The sequence below is a fragment of the Delphinus delphis genome, chromosome 15 (genome assembly GCF_949987515.2).
Source record: "Delphinus delphis chromosome 15, mDelDel1.2, whole genome shotgun sequence".
NCBI classification, from domain to species: Eukaryota; Metazoa; Chordata; class Mammalia; order Artiodactyla; family Delphinidae; genus Delphinus; species Delphinus delphis.
The window spans coordinates 12,354,873-12,378,975 of NC_082697.1; the positions used below are offsets into that span (position 1 = coordinate 12,354,873).

At 50.2% G+C, this 24,103-nt stretch overlaps 1 protein-coding gene and 1 pseudogene across 1 annotated transcript in view; one reads left to right on the plus strand and one right to left on the minus strand.

Moving 5' to 3' along the window:
• PREX1 (phosphatidylinositol-3,4,5-trisphosphate dependent Rac exchange factor 1) overlaps positions 1 to 24,103 on the plus strand; it is a 197,702-nt gene that overhangs the window by 34,560 nt on the left and 139,039 nt on the right. The gene's annotated exons all lie outside the window — the stretch shown is intronic.
• Positions 1,818 to 2,439, minus strand: LOC132438523 (ADP-ribosylation factor 1 pseudogene; annotated as a pseudogene).

The following is a 24,103-nucleotide window of genomic DNA, read 5'->3' on the forward strand; positions in this document are numbered from 1 at the left end:
CAATTTTCGAAAGTATTAGTCTCAAACGGATTAGAAATTAAAGACAAAAATAGTTCTTCCCAACAGATAGTTGGAGGAATGCTGTGTTAGGATGGGGAAAGTGCTAAGAGCAGGCCCTGGCCCATGGTATGACCTCCATAAATGTGAGCTTTATTATTAATCTGTTGTTCTGACATTTGATTCTCTCCATATAAGCTCCTTACCCCTGGGAGCTAGAATGAGCTGAGGGATCTTCTTCCCATTTAATGGATGAAAAAATTGAGGCCCAGGCAGGTTAGGTGTTTAGGATTGGCTGGCAAAGTCTAGGTGCTTGGGGATCTTTTCTTTGCTGACCCTACCTGGGCCATGATTTTCATGCCCCTCTCCAACCCAGGCAGCTGGATAGGCCCTGACCTGCAGGCTTCCCCGTGGACGTGCGGTTGGCCAACAGCCTGGAGCCCTGGTTAAGCAGGTCCTAGAGAGAGACTGGGCTTCCCTGGGGACTGTAGGCGGCTGGGGCCCCTCATCAGCCCCTCTCTTTGTCTCCGTGGCCATGACAACCTGGCTGGATGCTTGGCACATCCAAACCCAGCCCCCAGCCTGACCAGCCGGCTTCCTCCCTGGCTGAGGCTGCCCTGGCAGGCTGCTGCCTGGCTGGGGAAGCTGCCCCCCAGCCCCCATTCCCCTCTCTCCCACTGATGGGGGCTCCTGGGCAGGCCTGGTGCTGCCATTTCTTTTTTGTTTGTTTTGTTTTTTGTTTTGATTACTAATTGTGTATTGAAAGCAGTAAGAGGTTCCACGACACCAAATAAACCAGTTCTGAGGTTTTCCCCAAGATAAAGTTTAACAGCTCCAGCTTCTTCAGTGTTTATCAAAATACAAAAGAAAAAAGTAGAGGTTATCATTTTTTGATGGCAGATCTGACCCTTGCAGGCTGAGGGAGTGAAAGCACATGTAGACAGGGGCTCCGAGGTGCTGGGGCTCAAGGATGACCAGCCGCGCTCCTGCTGGTGAGACCCCAGAGAGCCCGGAGCAGGCAAGCAAGGGGACTGCAGGGGTCCCGCTCAAACAAGAGTGTTCCAGCCAAAGTGCCCGTGCTGACCCGAGAAAAGGCTGGGCTTCCTCCAAGGGGTCTGAGAGCGGTGGCTGCAGCCTCCAGCCCATCTCCTGGGCAGCCACGTAAGCACAGATACAAGCACAAACGCTATGGAGTGTGGGATGACCCAAGACAGAGCAAATCACAGGGACCCCCTATTGTGACTATGCAGAATGGATCATAGCTGGTTCTGCCCCGTTTCATGTTCCCAACGGGAAACAGACCACTGGTGGACTGGACTCAGGCCATTACTGCAGAACCTACACTAGGCACATTTCTCCCTTCTGTGTGTCCAAGTGTTCTCCTTATCTTGTATTTGTAACTATTTTAAAAAATGCACTGAGTTTGGGTTAAAAACCAACCACCAAAATGGATCTCAACACAGATGTAAGGCCCAGAAGAGGAACATCAGGCTTTTCTGACACAGCGACTCCTGGATGACCCGTGTGCCTAAAATCCCTTCTCAGTACTAAACAATGGGTTGGTTTTCTTTTTATAATTAAAAAAAGCTGAGTAATATTGCATAGGAGTACCAGAAACTGCCTCATTGGAAACAAAAACCATTTACGTTAAATAAAAACCCAGGTGCAGGCGGCGTCTGCACACTTACAGCACAGTGAAGCACACCGTGACCGACCATGGAGACGGCTTCTGGCCCTCACACCCCAGGGGCACGTTTGCCACATGAGAGTAAAGCGAGGGTAGAAGGAGGGAGTGAGAGGGGAGGAGAGAGGAGTACAGCTCACTTCTGGTTCTGGAGCTGATTGGACAGCCAGTCCAGTCCCTCATAGAGCCCGTCCCCGCTGGTAGCACAGGTGGCCTGAATGTACCAGTTCCTGTGGCACAGAGAGTGCAGACCCAGCTTGTCCGCGATCTCAGCTGCATTCATGGCATTGGGGAGGTCCTGTTTGTTAGCAGACACGAGCGGAACGGCGTCCCTGAGCTCGTCTTCTGCCAGCATCCTCATGAGCTCCTCTCGGGCCTCATTCACACGCTCTCTGTCATTGCTGTCAACCACGAAGTCACATGAGACCTTGTGTGTTCTGGAAGCAGTGGCGCCACAGAGGCCGGATCTTGTCCTGGCCGCTCACGTCCCACACAGTGAAGCTGATGGTCTTGTGTTCCACGGTTTCCACGTGGAAGCCTGTAGTGGGAATGGTGGTCACGATTTCACCCAGCTTCAGTTTGTACGGGATGGTGGGCTTTCCCGCAGCATCTAGGTCCACCATGAGAATGTGCATTTCTTTTTTGCCAAAAAGGCCCTTGAAGAGGTTTGCAGAGATATGCCCCACGCTGTAGACCCGTGGGAGCAGCACGGGCCAGAGAAACCCTGGACGGCCACGGCGCTGGTGCTGCCATTTCATGTGGGAAGGACCCCCAAACTCAGGCCTCTGGGGGGTCCTCCCTCTGCATCCGGGCCTCTTTGCTGCTGGCTTTGAGCACACTTGTGTTCATTCTCCCCATTTGCTTTCTGTCCCCAGCCCTGCCTCCAGCTTCCTACTGAGCTCTCTGTCAACCTGGGTCTGTCCCTTCCCTTCCCTTCCCTCTGCTTTTCCTCCTCGGTCATATTCTCTGTTTCTTTCTCTGTGTCTCTCCCTCTCTCTGTCTGGCTTCTAATGCATCATCATTTGCAGATTGGTCCCTGCATCTGAGACTGGGGCTGCCTCAGAGACCCCCAATGCAGGGCACCCTTGGGGACCCTTCCGTGCTCAGAGAAAGGACTGCACTTTCTAGGTGCTTGTTTGCAGAAAAGCTGCAGCTCCAGCCACCACCAGCCCAGTGAGATCCTGCTGCCCCAAATGGGGTAAGGATGGTCTTCCCATCTTGCGAGGGAGGAGTTTCTGTTGTCCCATGGAGGGGTCTTCCAGGTGAGGGAGGGGTGGTCCTCCCACCCTGTGAACAGGAGGCTCCTCTTGTCTCGTGGGGTTTCCTCCTGCTGAGGGAGGTGGCCCTCTAACCCGGTGAGGTAGTCTTCCTGCCTGGTGAGTAAGGCATCCTCCCCTGATGGGACGGTCCTCCTGGTCAGACCCTCTTAGGAGGAGGTGGGCTGCTGAGCCCCCTTGCTCTGACATTTGAGCCAGCCGTGTGAAGGGCTTGGACTCAGAAAACCCAGAATGTTTTCTTCCCATGCACCTGGGAGAGGGCCATTTCCCACTGTCGGTCGTTAAAGTCATCATTTATTAATGGCCACAGCTGTCCCTATAGATATGAATAAATAGTGTTCCACTACAATGCCCTAGTCTTGTAGGATCCTTGAAGACCTTAAAGGGATCTAGATAAGAGCCATCTCAGTCTGGCCTTTGACTGGAGCCCAGAGAGAGGAAATGATTTGCCTGTGTGAAGTTGCAAACCCAGATGCCCATGGGTTGACAGGTAGAGTAGCCAGGTGTAGGAAACATGACGTCACCTCACCATCTGTCTTTTTGTTTCTCTTGTTTCAGCATCAGCCTGGATATCTTTAATCTCCATGTGCCTTGGTTTTTTCATGTATAAAACAGAGATAAGAATACTTGTCTCATAGATTTCTTTAATTTTTTTTTAAATTGAGATACAATTCATACACTGCAAAATTTACCGTTAACAACGTCCGTACCACTGGCTTTTACATAGTCACAAGGCTGTGCACCATCACTGCTTCCTAATTCCAGAACATTCCATCACCCCAAGAAGAAACCCCAAACCCATTAGTAGACCCCTCCATTCTTCCCCTCCCCCATCCCTGGCAGCCACCAATCTGTTTTCTGTCTCTACAGATCTGGAATTATACAATGTGTGGCTTCTTGCGCTTCGCATGACTTTTTCAAGGTTCATCCATGTTGTAGATGTGTCAGAATTTCATTCCTTTTTATGGCTGAGTATTAGTCCATCATCTGGATATATCACCTTTTTTTATCCATTCATTAGTGGATGGACATTTGGGTTGTTTCCACTGTCTGGCTGTTATGAATAATGCTACTATGAACATTCGTGTACAAGTTTTTGTACAGACATAGGTTTTCACTTTTCTTGAGTATATATACCTAGGAGTGGCCTCATGGCTTTCTTGGGAAGATTAAATGAGCCCTTAAAGGTACAACTCTTGGGACTTCCCTGGTGGTGCAGTGGTTAGGAATCTGCCTGCCAATGCAGGGGACATGGGTTCAAGCCCTGGTGCGGGAAGATCCCACATGCCGTGGAGCAGCTAACCTCTGTGCCACAATTACTGAACCTGTGCTCTAGAGCCTGCGAGCTACAACTACTGAGCCCATGTGCCACAACTACTGAAGCCCGCGCGCCTAGAGCCCGTGCTCCGCAGCAAGAGAAGCCACCGCAATGAGAAGCCCGCGCACCGCAATGAAGAGTAGCCCCCGCTCGCCGCAACTAGAGAAAGCCCGCGTGTAGCAATGAAGATCCAACACAGCCCAAAATAAATAAATAAATAAATAAATTTATAAAAAAAGGAAAAAAAAAAAGTACAACCCTTAGGACAGGTCCCGGCAATAGCAAGTACTATATGTGTGCTAGCTCTTACTATTACAAAACAGTACCTCAAGCCTTTGGCCTTGATGTTGGAGAGACAGCGATGCCATTTAACACTTATCGAGTGCTTACTGGGTTCCAGGCACCTGTCCTATTGGGTGGCTGCCCTTTTACAGGTGAGGAAACTGAGGCACAGAAGCAGTAATTGGCCGACGATCACACAGTGAGGGCATGGCAGGGCTCAGATAGCAGTGAGCCTGGCGGACGAGCTCCAGAGCCCTGACCGCATGCCTTCTGGAGGACCGGAGGTCCCGTGTCCCATGTCCCGTGTAAAGGGGCAGCTGAGCAGCAGTTCCTGTGTGGGAACACAAACCCAGTGTTGCCAGATCTCCTGACTTTTTAAAGATGTTTTCCAACAGCCGGAAACATGGAGTCTTGTGTATGAAATCACTCAATTTTTAAAAGTTGGCAACTCAGTCATATTTTTAACAGACACTGTGTTGGCCAAACAAAACACGTCTGTGGGCCAAGCCCGTGGGTTGCCAGTTTGCACACTCTGCCCTTGGGGCGACTTGTTGGGTGGGGAGGGGCGTCGCTGGGCCCCCGACCTTGACTGCGGGCATTTCTGGACCTTCCCTGGGGGTTTCGGGCTCATGTCTGGCCAGTCGTGTTTCAGTCTGGCCCCTCACTGGCATGGTGGGCTTGGTGAGGGCCCCAGTGGCATCTGGTCATTGGGGATCCCTGCCTCTTCCCCCCAGGGTCATGAAACCGTGGCTCGCTCATAACGGGTGCTCGCTGTACAGCCCCTGCCTTTGACTTTAGGAGTTAACTACCTTTCTACAGCTGGAAGCCCCCTGGCGCATCAGGGCCTGGGATCTAGAGTCAATCTCTGGTTCCATCCCCAGCCCTGCCCCGTCCCAGCTGTGACCTTGGGCAAGTTGTTTAACCTCTTGGTGCCTCTGTTCTCTAATCTGTACATCCACAAAATGGGGCTAACCCATTATTTCAGGAATTAATACGTAGCTGGTGCTCAGGGTGCATGTGGAGCCCGGCTGGCTACAGCAGCATAAAGCAGTGACGTGGGTGCAGGCTTGGGAGCCGGACTCCCTGGGTTCGAATTCCAGCTCTGCCACTCACCAGCAGCGTAATCTCGGGGCCAGTGACTCTGCCTCCGTGTTTCAGTTTCCTCATCTGTCAGATAGGGGTAATAATAATACCTACGTTATGGGGTTGATGTAGCACGTAGGACAGTGCCCGGCACATGGCAGGAGCCCAGTAACATCAGCCATCGTTAATATTACACACACACACAAGCGCAGACAGACGTGCAGACAGATGCAGGAACCACCAAGGCTCTGCCGTCTGGCAGAAACAGCGCGAAGGTGACTATTTCCGCGTGCGTTTCTCTGTGTGTTTACTGCAGGGAGTGATGTGAGCGTGTGATGCGCGAGCGTGAATCTGCATGTGGGCCTGAGCTCGTTAGCGGGGGTGCTATATTCTGCATAGGCATCGCCACGCATTAGTAGAGTGTGTACATTATGCGTGCATGTGCTTGCTCTATTTCCTTTTCCTCCAGAAATAAACCCATGCTGGGGTTCTTGGGCAGTGAACCCAGCCACCTGAGCAGCCAGTGACGTTTGAGCTGATTGGGGAGGGCAGGTGGCCACAGGTGGTCGGTGGATGGAGGAGTTGTTTGCTGCTCCTGAGGTCGGGATATGGCAGGGAAAGTGTTGGGGGCGCTGAGGGCTGGGCTGTGGGCCGTGGGTATGACCCTGCCGGCCGTGGCCTTGGGGGAAGGCTCTGCGATTTGACTTTGACCCTTTGGGCAGTCAGCGCGGGTTTGGCAGGCCCAGCGGACTCTGAGTCTTTCTCTGCTTCTCCTCACCTTCCCTTTCTTCTCTGCGGCATATTGCAGGCACTAATTTAGGCAAAAGCCCCTTGGAGGCTAAGAAAAGCTGAAGCACGCAGAAGTAACAGAGCAGAATTTAGCTATCTGGAGAGGCAGCCTGGGCGACTGAATTTAGCCTCTGTTTCTCCCCCACCCCGTGTTCTTTTTTCCCTGTTAAACTTCTCAGATTACCTTGCTGCCCACTGCCCTCCTACTCCCATTGAGCCTGGGGGCTGTGGAGGCCTTTGTTCACCTCTTTTCTCTTTCATTCCTGGAAAACTTTCTGGGGAGGCCAGTGGGACTTCAGGCTGCTTTTGAAGAGGTGAAGGGGTGAGATTTTGGGTCATTTTCCTGTGCTGGTCTGAGGATGGATTCAGTTACTTTTTCTTACTATTAGCTGAAACATACCAAGCACTTCGGGTGTATCAAGCTGCGTCCTGGGCATTCGACGCCCGTGAGCTTGCTTAGTCCTTCTGACACCTTAATGGAGGTAATTCTTATTGTTCCATTTTACAGATGAGGGAACTGAGGCACAGAGAGGTTATGTCACTTGCCCAGGGCCCCACAGGGAGGAGAGGCTGAACCAGGATGTGACCCAGCAGTGCGGTTCTAGGGCTCTGGCTCCTCAACACAGCACTGTGCTTCCTTCGTGGACGGGTTAATTCAGTATATTTTTTGAGCCCCTACTATGTGTGTGGCCCATTTTTCTCCTTCTTTCCTCCCTTTCACTTCATTCTTTTTCTCCTTCTTCCCTCCCTCCTGTTCATGCATCCATCCACCTATCCATCCATCCACCCATCCATCCGTATCCATCCTCCCTCCCATCCATCCATCCACCCATCCATCACTCCACCCACCCATCCATCCTTCCATCCATATATATCTATCCATCCATCCATCCATCCTTCCATCCATCCATCCATCCATCCATTAGTGTTTCCTAAGACTTACTGCAATATCAGTCTTATGATTTTTGTCATATTCATATACCGGCTACAACATGATTTATATAATATTTTTACTTAATCTGACCCTCCTTCCTTTTTTAAAACTTCAGTCTCCTCTTTTTTTTAAAATAGTTTTTAAATATATTTATTTATTTGGCTGTGCCAGGTCTTAGTTGCAGCATGCGAGATCTTTGATCTTTGTTGCGGCATGTGGGATCCCCAGTTGTGGCACGCAGGATCTTTTAGTTGTGTCATGCAGCTTCTTTGTTGTGGCATGCGAACTCTTAGTTGCGGCATGTGGGATCTAGTTCCCTGACCAGGGATCAAACTCGGGCCCCCCACACTGGGAGCGTGGAGCCCCTGCCACTGGACCACCAGGGAAGTCCCTAAAACTTCAGTCTGCTCTTAAGCAAGAGCGTTCATGACTCATGGATTTGATAGGATAGCCGTAGTTATTAAGATCAAGATAAAAGTATTCTCGAGTGCTGCCCCTAGGTCGCCTCTCCCCAGCCTCGCTGGGCCCACTCGGAGAATCCTGTCACACGGTGAGACAGAGATCACAGCTCGACGCCAGGCCCAGGGTGGCTGTGTGTCCTTCTGACCAGAACTTCCCAGCTGGAGGACAGTGGGGAGGGTGCCATGCTGTGGTAAAGAACTCTGGGAGGCCACCAGAGATCGCCTCTGGCTGGAGCGTTAGGGAGAGGTGACATTTGAGCTGGAACCCAACATAAGAGCTTAGATTTTGATTCTTCAAATATTTTTCTAGTTCCTGGTATGGGTGTGTGCTGGGCATACGGGGTTAACGGGAGCGTTATTCCTGACCTTGTCGGTCTCACAGCTGGGGTGCTTGAGGTGGGTGGGAGACAGACAGAACCTGAAAGCATGAGTCACGGATCACTTCAGACTGTGTCAGGGCTGTGAAAACTGTAATGCAGGGGGTGGGGTTGATAGCGTCAGGGGTGGGTGTGGATGGCCTGTGTTAGGAGGGCAGGCAGGGAGGCCCGGCAAGGAGGTGGCATTGTCACTGAGCCTTGGGAGGGAGCAGCCGCGTAGAGTACCTAGAGTTTTTTGGGCAGAAGGACTAGGAAGTGCAAAGGCCCTGGGATGCGAGGTGGGCGTGAGGAGCGGTGTGAGTGGGCAGGTGTCTGGGGCCAGATCTTTCCTGGCGAGGTAAGGAATTGGGATTTGTTTCCAGGTGCTTGGGAAGCCGGCCTTTGGCGGGGTGAGAGCAGGGGAGGAACGTGAGTGGGTTGTGTTTCTACAGGATCCCTCAGTTGCTGTGTGGGCTGGACCAGGAGAGGCAGCAGGCTGACCAGGGAAGAGGCAGTGCCGTAGTCCAGGTGGGAGATGGTGGTGGCCCTGACCAGGGAGGTGGCAGAGAGGGGACAGGCGTTTAGAAGGTGGCGCCGACAGGATTTGCTGGTGGTTGGATGTGCAGGGAGACCCAGGAGACTAGGGTGAGGCAAGGGGGATGTGCTTTTAGGGGCTGACTCCACCTTGCAGGGCCCTGAGGGTGAGCCCCTCCTCATCCACCTCCCTCTCCCCCATAGCTGCCCCGAAGATGACTCCAGGGTTTGTCTGAGCGTCTAAGTTGGAGGCATCAGGAGGGAGAGAGATCTTCCAGCCAGAGCTCTGTGAGGGAGGAGTCACAGAGCATTTGTGGTTCCCACGGCGGCCCGGGGACCCCCTTCTCTGAGCTCTGCACAGGAGGGTCTCTGCGGGGCTTCCTCCTTCCATTCATCTGTGGCTCTTTTTTCTCTCATGGACGAGGGTTGTCTTCCTATGACTGATCCGTGCATGAGAGAGGCTGAGTCTGAGACAGCCCCAGATGGACTGTGAGGCCGCAGAGATGCTCGTGCTTGCATACATTCATTCATTCACAGACCTGCCCACCACCCTAGGTGCTATGATAGTGAACAAGGCCAGGAGCTCCTCCCCCTCCTGGAGCTTGCATATGGGTGGAAGGACAGACAGTGAACAAATAAACAAGCAAATACACAGAGTGCCAGCTAGTGATAAATGCTAGTGAGGAAAACAAGGCAGAGACGGGGATAAAGGGTGCAGGGGTGGGAGGGAGTTGCTCTTCTTAGGTAGGCTGAGTGGGGATGGCTTCACAGAGGTAGTGATGTTTGAACAGGGGGCTTTAAGAAGTTAGCCATGGGAGCATCCAGGGAAAGCATTCCAGGCTGAGGGAACAGTAAGTGCAAAGGCCCTGGGGCAGGGGGGTCATGCTGGTGTGGTGAAGGCTCATGTGGCTGGAGCAGCTTGCACGGAGAGTGGCAGGAGGTGAGGGCTGGTGAGAATGTTGGACCTGATTCTCAGTGGGGTGGAAGCCACTAGAGCCCTTGGAGCAGAGGAGGGACATAATCTAAGACTCAGAGAGGCTGAGGCTGCTTGACTGGACAGCAAAGAAGTAACTGATAAGAACAGAGTGAAAGAGCAGAGGAGCTCTCAGTTGTTGAGGGCTGGAGTGCTCCATGCAGGCGTGGGTCTGGGAAAGGGGAGGGATGGGCAGTTCCTGGCAGTGGACAGGTCAGCGTTTGGGGTGGCTGGGTGTGGGCTGGCTGATAGCCTGGCCCTGCCATGGACAGGCTGTGTGACCCTGGCAAGTGACTTATCCTTCTGCAGCTCAGTTTCCTTATCTGGAGCATGAGGATGATAACAATACCTACCTCTGAGGGTTTTGTGAGGATTAAATGAGATACTACATCAAAGTGCTTATGCCGGGCTTCCCTGGTGGCGCAGTGGTTGAGAGTCCGCCTGCCGATGCAGGGGACACGGGTTCGTGCCCCGGTCCGGGAAGATCCCACATGGCCGCGGAGCGGCTGGGCCCCTAAGCCATGGCCGCTGAGCCTGCGCGTCTGGAGCCTGTGCTCCACAATGGGAGAGGCCACAACGGTGAGAGGCCCGCGTACCGCCAAAAAAAAAAAAAAAAAAGTGCTTATGCCTTATGCTTGTGGCTGCTCAGCCCATCCTGAGCTCTCAGGAAGAGCTTCCTGTTGATATTCACCCCCTCCCCTCCCCCTCCTCCCCTCCTTCACCTTCCCTCTCCCTTCTCCCCCTCTCCTTCTTCGTCTCTTTTCCTTCCCCTTCCCCCTCCTCTTCCAGAAAAGCACTGTGGTGAGGGCTAGAGTCAGGGACTGAGGCTCATAGGTTGTCCTGGCAGTGACGGTGGATGGAGACATTGAGGAAGCCGTTGCCAGATTTCATCGTGAAGCTGGACACTTCACCCATGACACATAAAGGACTTGTTTCATTATGAACTGGTGGTTATTTGGAAGGAGTGGGCATAGCTGGACTTCTGAGTTCCTAGCTAAGGTCAGGGTTTTATTTAGTCAGTGGATGGTGGACTCTCTGTGTGAGTGACTGAAAAAGGAAACCAAACTGATTTAAACAAGAGAGGAATGTAATAGCTCACGCAGCTGGGATGTCAGCTTCAGGTAGAGTTTCATCTAGGTGCTCAGTATTTGTCTCTGTTCCACTGCCCTTCCCATTGCCTTCATTCTTATGCCCTGTGTGGCTCAGGTGGAGGTCAGGTAACACCCCCTTAAGCTGCATTGGGGTGCTTTACTACGAAAAGGGGAAACAAGCTGATGGCAAAAGGCGAGATGCTTGAAAGAGGGGAGAGCCCTGTGTGAGGTGGGTGTGGGTGGGTTTTGGGTCTAAGCCCAGTGTTCTGCAACTGAGATTTCTAAAGGATATTTGAGGACTGCTTTCATGACTCATTCTTGGGTGAATTCACTTCACCCAGGTTACATCATATCCTCAAACATCTGCCCTCCATGCTGCAAAAGGCTCTAGGACACTGCCTGCTTGGTCCTTGGGTGGTGGAGAACAGGGCTTCATGGTGGATGCAGTCTTAACAGTAAAATGTTCTTGGCTTACAGAACACTTCCCATGGGTCCTTTAAACACATCAAGTGAATTGCAAGTTCCATTTGGGTTTGCACACGACCTCTCGTGGTCCCCTCTCCAGCTGTAGAGGTTTGGGTCTGGGTGCGTTCACCGTGAAGCCTCTGGCAGTCCGCAAGTTTAGTCACCACGTTGGCAATTTTCTGAGTTTTTCTTTCCCTGGGTATTTGTGACTTCCCTAATTTTTAGGTTTCTTAAAAGCAAAGAAAATAAAACAAACCACAGTCGTATTTCCAGACCCCAGCATCTGGTGGCCACTTATAATTTGGGATGTTTGGGAGAAAAAAGTGTTTTGATCATTCTTCAAAATTAGACTTTAAAAATGTATCATTGGGTATTTCTATATTAAAAGTTTTTTTTTTCCTTTTAAAAACATTTTGCAACCAGGCTTCTTTAGAGATTTTCTTAGTCCTTCCCCTACTCTGCAGATCTGCTTATAAAATTCCTTGCAAAAATGGGTATTTCTTTTTTGCGAGAGGTTTTTTTTTTTTTTTTTTTTAACCTTTGTATAAATCTATAATGTTGTAAGCAGCAGAAAGAGGAAACGAACTAGAACAGTGCTCAGGTCTTTGAAGCAGTCTTTCGTGGACCCTGGTTGGCCAGAGGCTCTGCTGCCAGTGGGGATTTGGGCATCCGTTGCCCCTTCAAACACTTGTTACGTGTGACGTTTTGGAATCAGCCTTTTTTTTTTTTTTTTTTTTAAAAAAAAGGATCTTTATGATGCCTTTTAATAGAACTCATTGGAACCGTTTCACCTGGTTAGAAGATTGGTATGTTCAGAGGTGACGTGTAGTCCCGTGGGCTAGGCAAGCAGACGCAGCTGTCAGTGTTTCCAGGGTTAAAAGAATTCTCTCTGTCCCTCTTCAGGACGCTGGTGCACTGCCCACCACCATGGGGGGGAAGGAGGGCATCCTGAATGGCCTGCCCGGCTTTGCGAGACTTGCTGGCCACCAGTGAGGCCCAAGGAGTGAATCCCCAGAGAGTCATCAGCATGCTGTGCTCAAGGGGGTTTCTGAGAGGTGCCCGGAGTATGGGGTGGGGAGGGGGCTGGGAGGGTCATGGGTCATAGGCCAGAGATGCTCTGACCCAGCCCAGTGACCTCTTGCCCTTCCCACCCCTCCTCTTCCCACCCCTCCTCTCCCTCCCCTCCCCCACTCCCTTTCCTCTCTTTCTTTCCCCTCCCCCTCCCACCTCCCTCCTCCTCTCCCCACCTCTCTCCCTGCGCTCGGCCTTCAGAATCCTTGCTCTTCACCCCTTGGCTCTCTGCCTCTTTGCATGTAATGTCTTGGGTCACAGGTGCTGGGGGTCTCTGTAGGATTGATTCCAGAAGGGGATTGGTTTGCTTCTTCTGAGGACACATGGATTTTAGATTTTCGTAGTTGTTGCTCATTTGTCCTGCAAAGGGGTCTCACCACTTGCCCTCCCCCTTCCAACGTAGCACCAAGGTCCCTTTCCCAGGGAACTTTGTGCAAACCTAGATTCCTGGGTCTGCCGAGTGGCGCTGCCCTCCCCCCATCCTCCCCTCTGTCTGGGGGCACCCCAGGCACAGTCCTGCCTCACCCTCTTCCTGCTGCTAACACCCTCCCCTAGGATCCACCGAACCCTCCTCCTTTAGGCCTCTCTCCCCTCAAATACCCTCTGCAGAGAGGCCCTCCCTGGCCGCCCTGTCTGAGAAAACCCACCTTCCCCAGCTTTACCCTTCCGCGTAGCACCTCTCCTCTGGGTCCATCAGGATGTTTGTCGGCTGGTTGCGCATGTGTCTCCTTTTACTAGAAGGCAGCTCTGCGTTTCTCTTGTTCCTGCGACTCCATTGCCTGGCCCATGGTAGGAGGCTGATAAATATTTGTGGAAATAATTTGGGGGAATGTACTCAAACTTTTTTCTCCGGCTGGGACATGGGGGGATCAAAAACCTCAGAGGTACACAGGCTTAAAGGGGGAAAGAAGAGGGGCCACTGGCCGGGGCTTATCGGAGGAGGTGAAATCTTGAAGGTTGGCCGTAAAAACCCAGAGAGGCTGGCCAGTTGGGATGAGTCCTTGTGGCCGAGGGGCTGTGACCATGGGGTGAGAGGAGGAGCCCCCGAGTTTGTATCTCAGCAGTGATTCCTGAGCTTGAAACTGGCTGGGACAGCTCTCCTGCCCTGGTGCCAGGCCCCCTGGAAGGGGTTTTGGGAGCCCTGGGTAGCACAGTGGCTGGAGCTAAGCCTGAAGCCAGTTTCTTGGGGCAGAGTGGACAGCAGTGGAGGACCAGTGGCTCTTAGCGTCCTTTGCATTTTTGTAAATGAATCTGAATGGTGCTCCCTGGTGCTGTTAGCCCTCACTGATTACTGGTGGGGGGCTGTTACAGGAGACCCCAGGCAGGGTACTCACAAGCAGATCAACACTTCTTAAATATATAAACTTTATTGAGATGTAATTTACATAAAATAAAATGTACCCATTTAAAGGCATGCCTCTATCAGATTTCACCAGGCTGGGCCCACTGGCTACAGGCAGGGCAGCCGACAGCTGCTTTCTGCCCAGACAGCAGGGCAGGGAGGGGCTGCTGAGGGGTCAGATGGGTTCAGGAGACGCGCTGGGCACTTGTCACTCAAGGTTTCACACCCAAAGGTCCACTAGCCTTTCTCTTCTGGTGGGTTTGTGGTTCCCGTGAGCAAGTCAGCTTCTTGCCCCTGGTGACGAGGTTTCTCCAGGGAAGGCGGGGAGGCCTTTAGGTCCAGGAGGGCCCAGCAATCTGCATATCTAGGACAACCTCACTGTCCCAGAATGATTTGTACCAGGAAGAGGACTGTGACCAAGAATCCGCTGGAAATAGACCCTAACATAGCAATATTGGGAGTGGGGGGGTGAAGGGCTAGCTGAGGACTTTACCTTGTGGAGGTATCCTAAAAATAAGTTGAATTTTATCCTTTCATTAATTAGGATATAGGATTTAGGATACAGTAGCAACTTTGCATGAATTCTTAGATCAGTAAAGAGGGACTCAAGTGTTGGTTTTTTTTTTTGCGGTACGCGGGCCTCTCACTGTTGCGGCCTCTCCCATTGTGGAGCACAGGCTCCGGACGCGCAGGCTCAGCGGCCATGGCTCACGGGCCCAGCCGCTCCGCGGCATGTGGGATCTTCCCGGACCAGGGCACGAACCCGCGTCCCCTGCATCGGCAGGCGGACTCTCAACCACTGCGCCACCAGGGAAGCCCTGGTGTTGGTTTTTTTTTCTCCATTGGAGGATGCGTAATTTTTCTGATGAAATTAAATGGTCTGATGTGATGTCATTTCACATAAAGTTGCCGTTTTCAGTGTGATGGTAAAGACTATGACGGTAAAGAGTCATTCTGCAAAAGCATTAGAGCTGGTTTTCGGTGCTCACGCCTGCCTCCCTTTGATGGTCTGATCACCTCCTGGAACTCTGCTATCTTGTGTCCTTCCTTTCTGTGTGAAGTGGTCCACCTGCTAGGTCCTCATGTGTTTACAGCTTTGCCAGCACCATGTGCTGTTTGCCAACATCACTTTCATCGATGTCATGAAATCTAGCATCTCTTGCAAAACTTGCAGTTTCACTTTGCAACCGATTTGCTTTCATTTTGCCTTGTATTTTGACTGCGGCGTATTCGGGACAGCGGGAGCTGCAAAGATACGGAAGGGATGCTAAGTAGAGTTTGCTGTTTGGGGGATAATTTTAGAAGTGGTCAGCTTGTTTGGAATATGTTGAAGACAGGGTGACCTTTCTCCCTGGGAGGACTTGGATGATGGGCGAATTGGAGTGGACCGTGGAGCATTTTAGGGTGTGTCTTTGTTGCGGAGAAGTTGCCGAGTGGTCCAGGGGACCAGTCTCATTCCTGAAACGAGCGGAGACAATTCAGGGGCAGTGCCCGGATGCCGTGGGTTCCTGCTTTTCCTTCTGTGCCGCTGCTCAGTCTGTTTGCTGAATCCTTCTCTTCCTCCTGGCCTCTGATTGTCGGGGTTTGCCAGGCTCAGCCCGTGGACCTCTTTCCATCCCAGTACTCTCATCTCTACTGTGGATTTCACAGTCGTGTGGCTACTGCCTCCTTACTGTTGCCACGCACATGGATATCTTATAACATCTTATGCTAAACCTGTATCAAACCGAGTTCCTCATCTTGCCGGTGAAACCAGCTCCCCTCTGTCTTTCTATCCCAGTTAATGTCAGCTCCATCCTTCCAGGTGCTGAGGCCACAACACTCCCAGGGGTTGTGAATACCAGGAGAGGGGTTTCACTGGGGTCCATCTCAGAAGCTGCTAACCTCATGGCTCTCTTGAGCAATGTTGCTGTGAACCTTGCTGAAACACCTCCTGGTGCCTATGTGCCGGAGGAGTGGAGGTGCTGGGTTGTGAGGCCCGCTTTGCTTGTTTTTCTCTTATTAATGTATCTTGGAGCTTGTTCTCTATCAGTACATAAAGAGCTTCCTCATTCTTTTTCACAGCTGCACAGTTTTCTGTGTCTTAAATGGACCATCATCTGTTCAGAACTGTTTAAATTGTCCTGTAGTTAATATCCTTTTTAACAGCATTTCTGTGCCTGTGTATGAGGATGTCCCCACTAGGAACTGGGCTGGGTCACCTTCAGCTGTCAACAGGAGATCATTGCTCTGCCCTGCATCCTTGCCTTGCAGAGTTCTGATGCTCATGGCAAGTGCTGTAGGCGAAGTGGGATGTGACTGTGCCTGTGTTCAATTTGAATTTCCGCTTCCTCTCCTAAATCATAGATGAAATGTACCTGTCCTTTAGCCCCTGTATGTGTTGATGTAATGAGAAAATTAACAACACTCAGCATTAGTGGACTGTAGCTTTCATAGCAACTTCATAGCCAGGCCCTTTCATCTGAGCTTCCTGATAACCCCTGAAGGTTGACCCCTGCCCCATTTTCAGAAGAAGAAGGGGAGTCCCTTATCCAGGATCCCCCAGTGAGTTTGTAGCAAGGCCTGGGTTTGAACCCAGATCTTGTTTGTAGGCTACTGCCCTTTTTGCTCCATCCTCTAAGTCTGGCCATAAAAAGCCAGTTGAGAGGATGGGGCTGGGGAACCCGACTTGGGGATTCTTCTCTGCACAAGTTCAGAGAGTTCTGTCTTGGGCCTCCCTGGGGAGGAATGGTGGTGACAGCCATAGACCAGTGTATTAGTCTGCTCAGGCTGCTATGACAAAACGCACAGGCTGGCGGCTTAAACAAGACGTCTGTTTTCTCACAGTCTGGAGTCTGGGAAGTCCAAGAGCAAAGAGTGCGCAGGTTGGTTCTTGGTGAGGGCTCTTTTCCTGGTTTGTAGCTGGCTGCCTTTAGGCTGTGTCCTCAGCTGGCAAAGAGAGAGCTCCGTTGTCCCTTCCTCTTATAAGGGCACTAAACCTATGTTGAGAACCCCACCCTCACGGCCCTATCTAAACCTAATTACCTCCGAGTGCCCCACCTCTAGATACCATCACACTGGGGAGTAGGACTTCAGCAAATGAATTGGGGGGCAAGACAGAAACATTCAGTCCCTAACAACCAGGATTGCAAACCTGTGGTTTCTCGGGCTGCATTTGTTGTGTAGATGTGCGTTATTTGGCCAGTAGATGATTTAGCTTGGTCAGCACAGGGTTTTTGTTTTTTTTATTATCTTAAAATTTTTTTTTAAATATCTGTATTGGAGTATAATTGCTTTACAATGGTGTGTTAGTTTCTGCTGTATAACAAAGTGAATCAGCTATACATATACATATATACCCATATCCCCTCCCTCTTGCATCTCCCTCCCACCCTCCCTATCCCACCCCTCTAGGTGGTCACAGAGCACCGAGCGGATCTCCCGGTGTTATGTGGCTGCTTCCCACTAGCTATCTGTTTTACATTTGGTAGTGTATATATGTCCATACCACTCTCTCACTTTGTCCCAGCTTACCCGTCCCCCTCCCTGTGTCCTCAAGTCCATTCTCTGTGTCTGTGTCTTTATTCCTGTCCTGCCCCTAGGTTCTTCAGAACCATTTTTTTTTTTTTTTTAGATTCCATATTTGAGCACAGGGTTTTTTAAACTTTTGATTTTGAGATAATTTTAGATGTCTAGCAAAGTTGCAAATATAGTAGAGTTCCTGTATATCCTTCACCCAACATCCTCTTATGTTAACATTTTATATAAATGTAGTGTAATAAGCAAAACTAAGAAATCAGTCTTGATATAACACTGTTAACTAAACTACAGAATTTATTTGGATTGCACTCGTTTTCCTACTGATGTCTTTTTTCTTTCCAGGATCCAAGCCAGGTCACCATGTTGTAGTTACATATCAGGTCTCCTTAGTCTCCTCCTAATCTGTGACAGTTCCCCAGTCTTTCCTTATCTTCATGATCTTGACACTCTTGAAGAGTACTGGCCAGGTGTTCTGTAGATTGTCCCTCATTTGGGTCTGAGGTTGTGCATTATTGGGAGGAATACCTCAGGGTGATGTGTCCTTCTCAGTACATCCTCTCAGAGGCACATGGTGTCAGTATTTACTGCTGCTGATGTTAACCTGATCACTTGGCTAAGATGCTGAAAGTCAGGATTCTCCAGGGCAGTTACTATCTTTTCCTTTGTAATGGCTGGGTATTTGGGGGGAAGATCGAGACTATGGAGATATCCAAATTAGCTTAAAGTTTCACCCACAAAGTTTAGCGTCCATCCGTGTATCTTGCCTGTGTCAGTTCTTACTGGAGTGTTCTAATGGTGACTTTTTATTTCCTTCCTTCCTTCTGCTTTTATTAACTGGAGCTCTTCTGGAAGGAAGAATTCTCCCCTGTTTACTTATTTATTCATTCAGTTATTTATATCAGTATGGGCTCATACACCAGTGCTGTCATTATTTATTCTGTTCAAATTGTTTCGACTTTGGCCATTGGGAGTTCTCTCTGGTTGACCCCTGTGCTCTCTTAATATGCCTCCATCCTTTTCTTTCTCTTTCTTTTGAGCATTTCTTTACTTGGTACCATGTGATTTTCCAGGTTCATCTTGCATTTCCCCTATTAAAATAGGGCTAAGGCTAAGGCCCTGGAATCAACTGCTATCCAAGGAGCTCTGGTTCCTTTTATTGGAAGATGGTATTTAGAAACCGAGGTCTGGGGGCCAGGTGTGCTTGTTGCTACTCTGACTGCATGTCACTGCTTCTGGGCCCTGTTGGTGGATAGAGCTAGGAAATGTACATATATGTGCTATTCACACATGTGCACACATCTATATTTCTATAGCATTCTCTCTGTATATAGTCATCCCTTGGTATCCAGGAGGCATTGACTCCAGGACCCCCGCAGATAGCAGAATCCGAGGATGCTGAAGTCCCTTATATGAAACGTCATAGTATTTGCGTGTAACCTATGCACATCCTCCCATGTACTTTAAATCATCTCTAGGTTACTTATAATACCTAATACAATGTAAATGCTATGTAAATAGTTGCCAGTGCGTGGCAAATTCAAGTTTTGCTCTTTAGAATTTTCTGGAATTTTGGGAGAATATTTTTGATCCGTAGTTGGTTGAATCCCCAGATGCAGAACCTGTGGCCATGGAGGAGCGACTGTACATTAAAAAAAACCCCTCCAAGTTCGTATTGATATCCAATGCAAGACTTTTGAAGATTTAATTTAAAAAACTTATACACAATAAAAATGACTTTGTGGGGGTATAGAGTTTTATGAGTTTTAACACACTTAGAGAGTCATGTTACTACTGGATACAGAACAGTTCCGTCACCACCAAAAAGCTCTCTCGTGCTGCCACCCAGAGGTCACGCCCTCCACACACCTACAACCCTTGAAAAACACTCATCTGGTTTCTATCCCTATAGTTTTGCCTTTTCCAGAACGTATATCTTCCTTATAAACGGAAGCACACAGCACGTAGCATTTTAAGACTGGCGTCTTTCACTTAACATAAGGCCTCTGAGATTCATCCATGGTGCTGTGTGTTTCCAGAGTTTGTTCCTTTTCATTGCTGCGTCATGTTCCATTGTTTGGATATGTCCATCTGTCGAAGGACATATTGTTTGTTTCCAGTTTTTGACACTTATAAATAGAGCTGCATAAACATTTGTGTACAGGTTTTGATGTGAACAGAAGTCTTCATTTCTCAAGGGTGAATGCCCAGGAGTGGGGCTATATGCTAAGTGGGTGTTTATGAGAAACTGCTACACTGTTTTCCAAAGTTGCTGTGCCGTTTCACATTCCCAGTGGCAGCATCTGAGAGGTCCTGTGGTTTTACATCCTCGCCAGCACTTGGTATTGTCAGGTTTTTGGTTTCTTTTTCTTTAAGCCATTCCCATAGAAGATAGTGGTATCTTATTGTGGTTTTAATCTGCGTTTCCCTAATGGCTAATCATGTTGAATATCTTTTCATGTGCAAATGTACCATCCATATATCCTCTTTGGGGACGTGTACCCATTTTTTGGGGGGGGTTGTTTGTCTTCTTACTGTAGAATTTAGAGTTATATTCTGGATACAGATCTTTTGTCAGACAAGGTCATTTGCAAATGTTTTCTCCCAGTCTGTAGCTTGTTTCTTCATTCTCTTAACAGTATCTTTGGCATAGCAAACGTTTTAAATTTTAATGTATCATTTATTTTCTTTTGTAGATCTTGCTTTTAATGTCATATCTAAGAACTTTTTGCTTGACCTCGGGGCACAAAGATTTTCTCTTATGTCCTCATAAAAGTTCTGTAGTTTTACATTTTGATCCCCCTGATCCATTTTGAGTTAACTTTCATATAAAGTGTGTAGCTTAGGTTGAGATTCATTAATTTGCATATAATGTCAGCTGTTCCAGCACCATCTGTTGAAAAGTCTATCCCTTCTGCATTGAATTGTCTTTGCACCTTCATCAAAAATCAAATGGTCGTATTTGTGTGGGTCTGTTTTTGGACTGTATTCCATTCCTTTGATCTATGTGTCTAACTTCACCAGTACCATACTGTCTTGACAACTGTAACTTTATAGTAATTCTCAAAACTTAGGTAGTGTGAACCCTCCAACATTGTTCTTCTTTTTCAAAATTGTTTCGGCTATTCTAGTTTCTTTGCCTTTCCATGTACATTTTATTTTTTTAATTTATTTTTTTGAAAATTTATTTATTTTAATTATTTTTGGCTGCATTGGGTCTTTGTTGCTGCATGTGGGCTTTCTCTAGTTGCTGCAAGGGGGGGCTTCTCTTCATTGCAGTGTGTGGGCTTCTCCTTGCGGTGGCTTCTCTTGTTGCCGAGCACGGACTCTAGGCACGCGGGCTCAGTAGTTGTGGTGCACGGTCTTAGTTGCTCCGAGGCATGCAGGATCTTCCCGGACAAGGGCTCGAACCCGTGTCCCCTGCATTGGCAGGCGGATTCTTAACCACTGCGCCACCAGGGAAGCCCCGTTTTAGATTTAGCTAGCACAGGGTTTTAAAAGTTGGAAAAATTGTTACAAATATGTAGATTTCCAATTTCTCTTGGAAACCAGAGAGATCTGCCTCTATTTCTGCTTGGTGACAGCTGATTGGAGCGGAGTAGCAGCCGCCCTTTTAGATGAGCATCTGCTGTCCAGTTTGCCACAGTCCCTACCCTCCCTTTTGTCCTTCACCTGGCCAGCTTCACTCGTGCACTCTTCTTTCATGGCTTCTGGTATTTGCGGTCCCTGGTGTAGACTTCTTGGGCACTTCTGGCTGTGGGATCTGACCTACTGGTAATCCTGCTGCTGCTGATGGAGCAACAGAAGTTCCTCTCAGAGCTTTGTTTTTGGTGCTATTCTGAGCCCCTGGTCCATGATCTCTCCTCAGATCTTTGCCGCTATAGGGTACGACTCTCATTATGCCCATTTTACAGATGTGGAAGCTGAGTCTCAGAGAGGTAGGTGAGGCTGCTGGCCCCAGGCCATAACAGCTTGGGTTTGCTGTGACCTCAAGCTTATGTTACATCAGAGTTCATTTTTTGTGGTTCTGGCTGCCTGGAAGCTGAGGGCGGAGACCTCGTCAGCATCTCAGTTCTCACTTCCCCACCCGGCTCTACACTGTCAAGGTTTGTTCTCAGATATTTGTAACGTGACATTAAGAGGCCATTCATTTCCTCACAGTAGCTATCTGTAGATGATTCTGGGTGGCAGGAGTGGGATGAATAGCCAGCCTAGTGGCCAGCCCCGAGGGACACTTGGGTTAGCAGCCTTCTGCGTGGTTTCTTGAGGTTGGGGTCCACTGAAAGTATAATGGTGGGGTGTGGCCAGAGTCCCTGGGCCTCAGGCTGGAATCAGGAGAGTCAGAGAACTGGGGACTTGGAGGCTTTTCCAAATTCAGACCCAGATTGTGATTATCGAACACCTGGTAAGTGCCTAGTGTCGTCTGGCAGGTTTCGGTGTCCGAATGCCGGCATTTTTGCTGCAGTTTCACCACTTTTTAGTGAACCTTCTTAGGCAGGTTCTTTACCTCCCTGGGCCTCAGTTTGCTCCTCTGTAAAAAGGGCTGTTCATAACGGCCACCTCGCAAGTTTGTGAGGGTAAAGTGAGCCAATGCAGTCGAGTACTTAGAAGAGTGCTTGGACCATACAACATGCTCAATAAACATTAGCAACTATTATTACCATCATTATTAATGCTGTAGAAAGACTTGCAGACTGGACTAGTGGGTGAGAGAAGCACCCCAGGCCCTTTACACACCAGAGACAGGATGGTAGCATGGGTGAGAGGCCTGGCGTGGAGGTCAGCCTCGCTGACGCTGCCCCTTCCTGTTTGCGTGTGATGCTGTCCCTCTCTGTGCCTCAGTGTTCTCATCTGTGAAATAGGATTAATCAGAATACCACCTACCTCAGGAGAATTAAATGAGATAGCGGCACATAAAATACTTAGCCCGGAGCCTGGCACACAGGCAGTGCTCCCTATAAATGCTTGCTGTTCTTATTTGTATTTATTAATGCTGAATTCGCACATGTCCCCATGGGGTAGGTGTTGGTCTTCCTTCTGGAGAGAAGCGAAGTGAACCACTCTGGGATCCAGTGCTAGGCAGGATCCTTCACTGAGTGAAGCCTGGGCCTCCAGTCCTGCAAGCCGTGCCTGCTGGCTTTTCTGAGGGCCCATGAGTCACGCTGCTTTAGAGAGGAGCCTGGGAACCCTCCCTTCCCCATTGACTCCCCCTCTGAAGCAGTGCCCAGCCTCAGGCCCCAGCTGCCGGTTGCCATGGAGTCCGGCTGCCATTCCAGTGCACCGTTGCTAGGCAGGCGTCTGGTTGCCAGGCACCACCTCCTAGGACACCTTAGCTCTCAGAGAGCCTATTTCAGGCTGTCTGAGGGGGGTTGGGTCCCTGGGGGTCCAGCATTTCTGTTACACACTGGAACCTGGGAGGTTTGTTCTAGGGGGCAAAGGGGTCGGAGCAGCTGTGAGGCTGGGGTCTGGGATGCCCCAGCCTCCAGTGCCAATGTCTCAGCATGTTCCTCATTGGGCCCCTACAGGAGGCTGGGCAGGCCTTGCATCTCTGTTTTACAGATGGGGACAAATGAGGCTTGTGGCAGGGAGGGGAGGGCCCCAAGGGGGCCGCCGAGTCCTCTGCACTGTCCTAGGGGAAACGGGGCATTACTCACCCCCCGGCACTGAGGAGTAGGGTCTTTCCCCTGCTTGTCCAAGGTGCTGGGTGACCTTCTTCCTCAGGGCCTCGCCCATCATGCTTAGAACACAGTCCGTCTCCTGAGCCTGCATGGTCCGGCTCCTGCTTACCTTTCTGCCTGAGTCCATGACCCATCCCCGCCTAGATCACCTTGCCTAGTCCTTCTACTTACCTGTTTGCTCTGCTCCAGCCACAGTGGTTTCCTTGCTGTTCCTCAGACACACCAGGCAGGCCCCTGCCTCAGGGCCTTTGCACTTGCTGTCCCTACTGCCTGGGCCATGCTCTCCCCTGGTATCCCATGGCTCACTCCCTCATTTCCTCAGGGTCTCAACTGGATGTCCCCTGATCAGGGAGGCCTTTCCTGGCCACTGCATTTAAAATAGCACCCATCCCCCCGCTTTATATCTCCCTTTGCTGCTGAGTTTTCTTTGTAATGCTTAGTATATTGTTGTTTATTGCCTGTGCTTCATCCATCAGCTCTCTGACAGTGGGAGCATCCTCTTTTGTTTATTGTTCTATCCCCAGGGCCCAGAACAGTGCCTGGCCCTTAGTAGGTGCCAAATGTGTTATTTGCTGAGTGAGTGCATGAATGACTTCGTAGGGTTATCAAGGATGCAGAAGCAGTGTGTTCTGGGCTGCAGAGTGGGTGTGAGTGAGAGTGTGGCAGCTGGCTTGCAGAGGAGCTGGCCCATGGGCATCCCGTGTCCCCAAAGCTGAGAAGACATTGGGTTCTGGTTGCCCGCCGACCGGTCCCCCTCCTCTTCCCCAAAGGGCAGTGGCCCCTGCTGCTCTGCACAGCAGTTTAAGACCAAATTCAGCCTCACTGGGAAAAACGCCCCAGCCCCAAGGAAGCGGTGCATTTTCAGAGAGTCCCATGTTGAACTGACGGAAAATCCCAGCAGGACCTGCCAGGGCCGTGGGGGGCGGGAGGCTCCCCTGGAGCCAGTGGTCCCGGCTGTGGTTTTAGCCCTGCAGGTCCCGCAGCCTCCCTGACAAAGGAGCTTTCACTGAGGATAGGGGGAGGCACGCCGTGTGGCAGGGCAGGGGGATGGCAACCCTCTCTGGGTTTCCAGAGCTTCACACCGCCCCCCCCTCCGCAAGCAGGGACAATCACCCCCTTTCAGAAATGAGGAAACTGAAGCCTAGAGGGGTGAAGTTGCCAGTTCAAGGCCACACAACAAGAAAGAGGTGAGTCTGGGATTTGACCTCACTCTGTCTGACCCCACAGCTCAGCCACAGAAGCCATGTTGCCT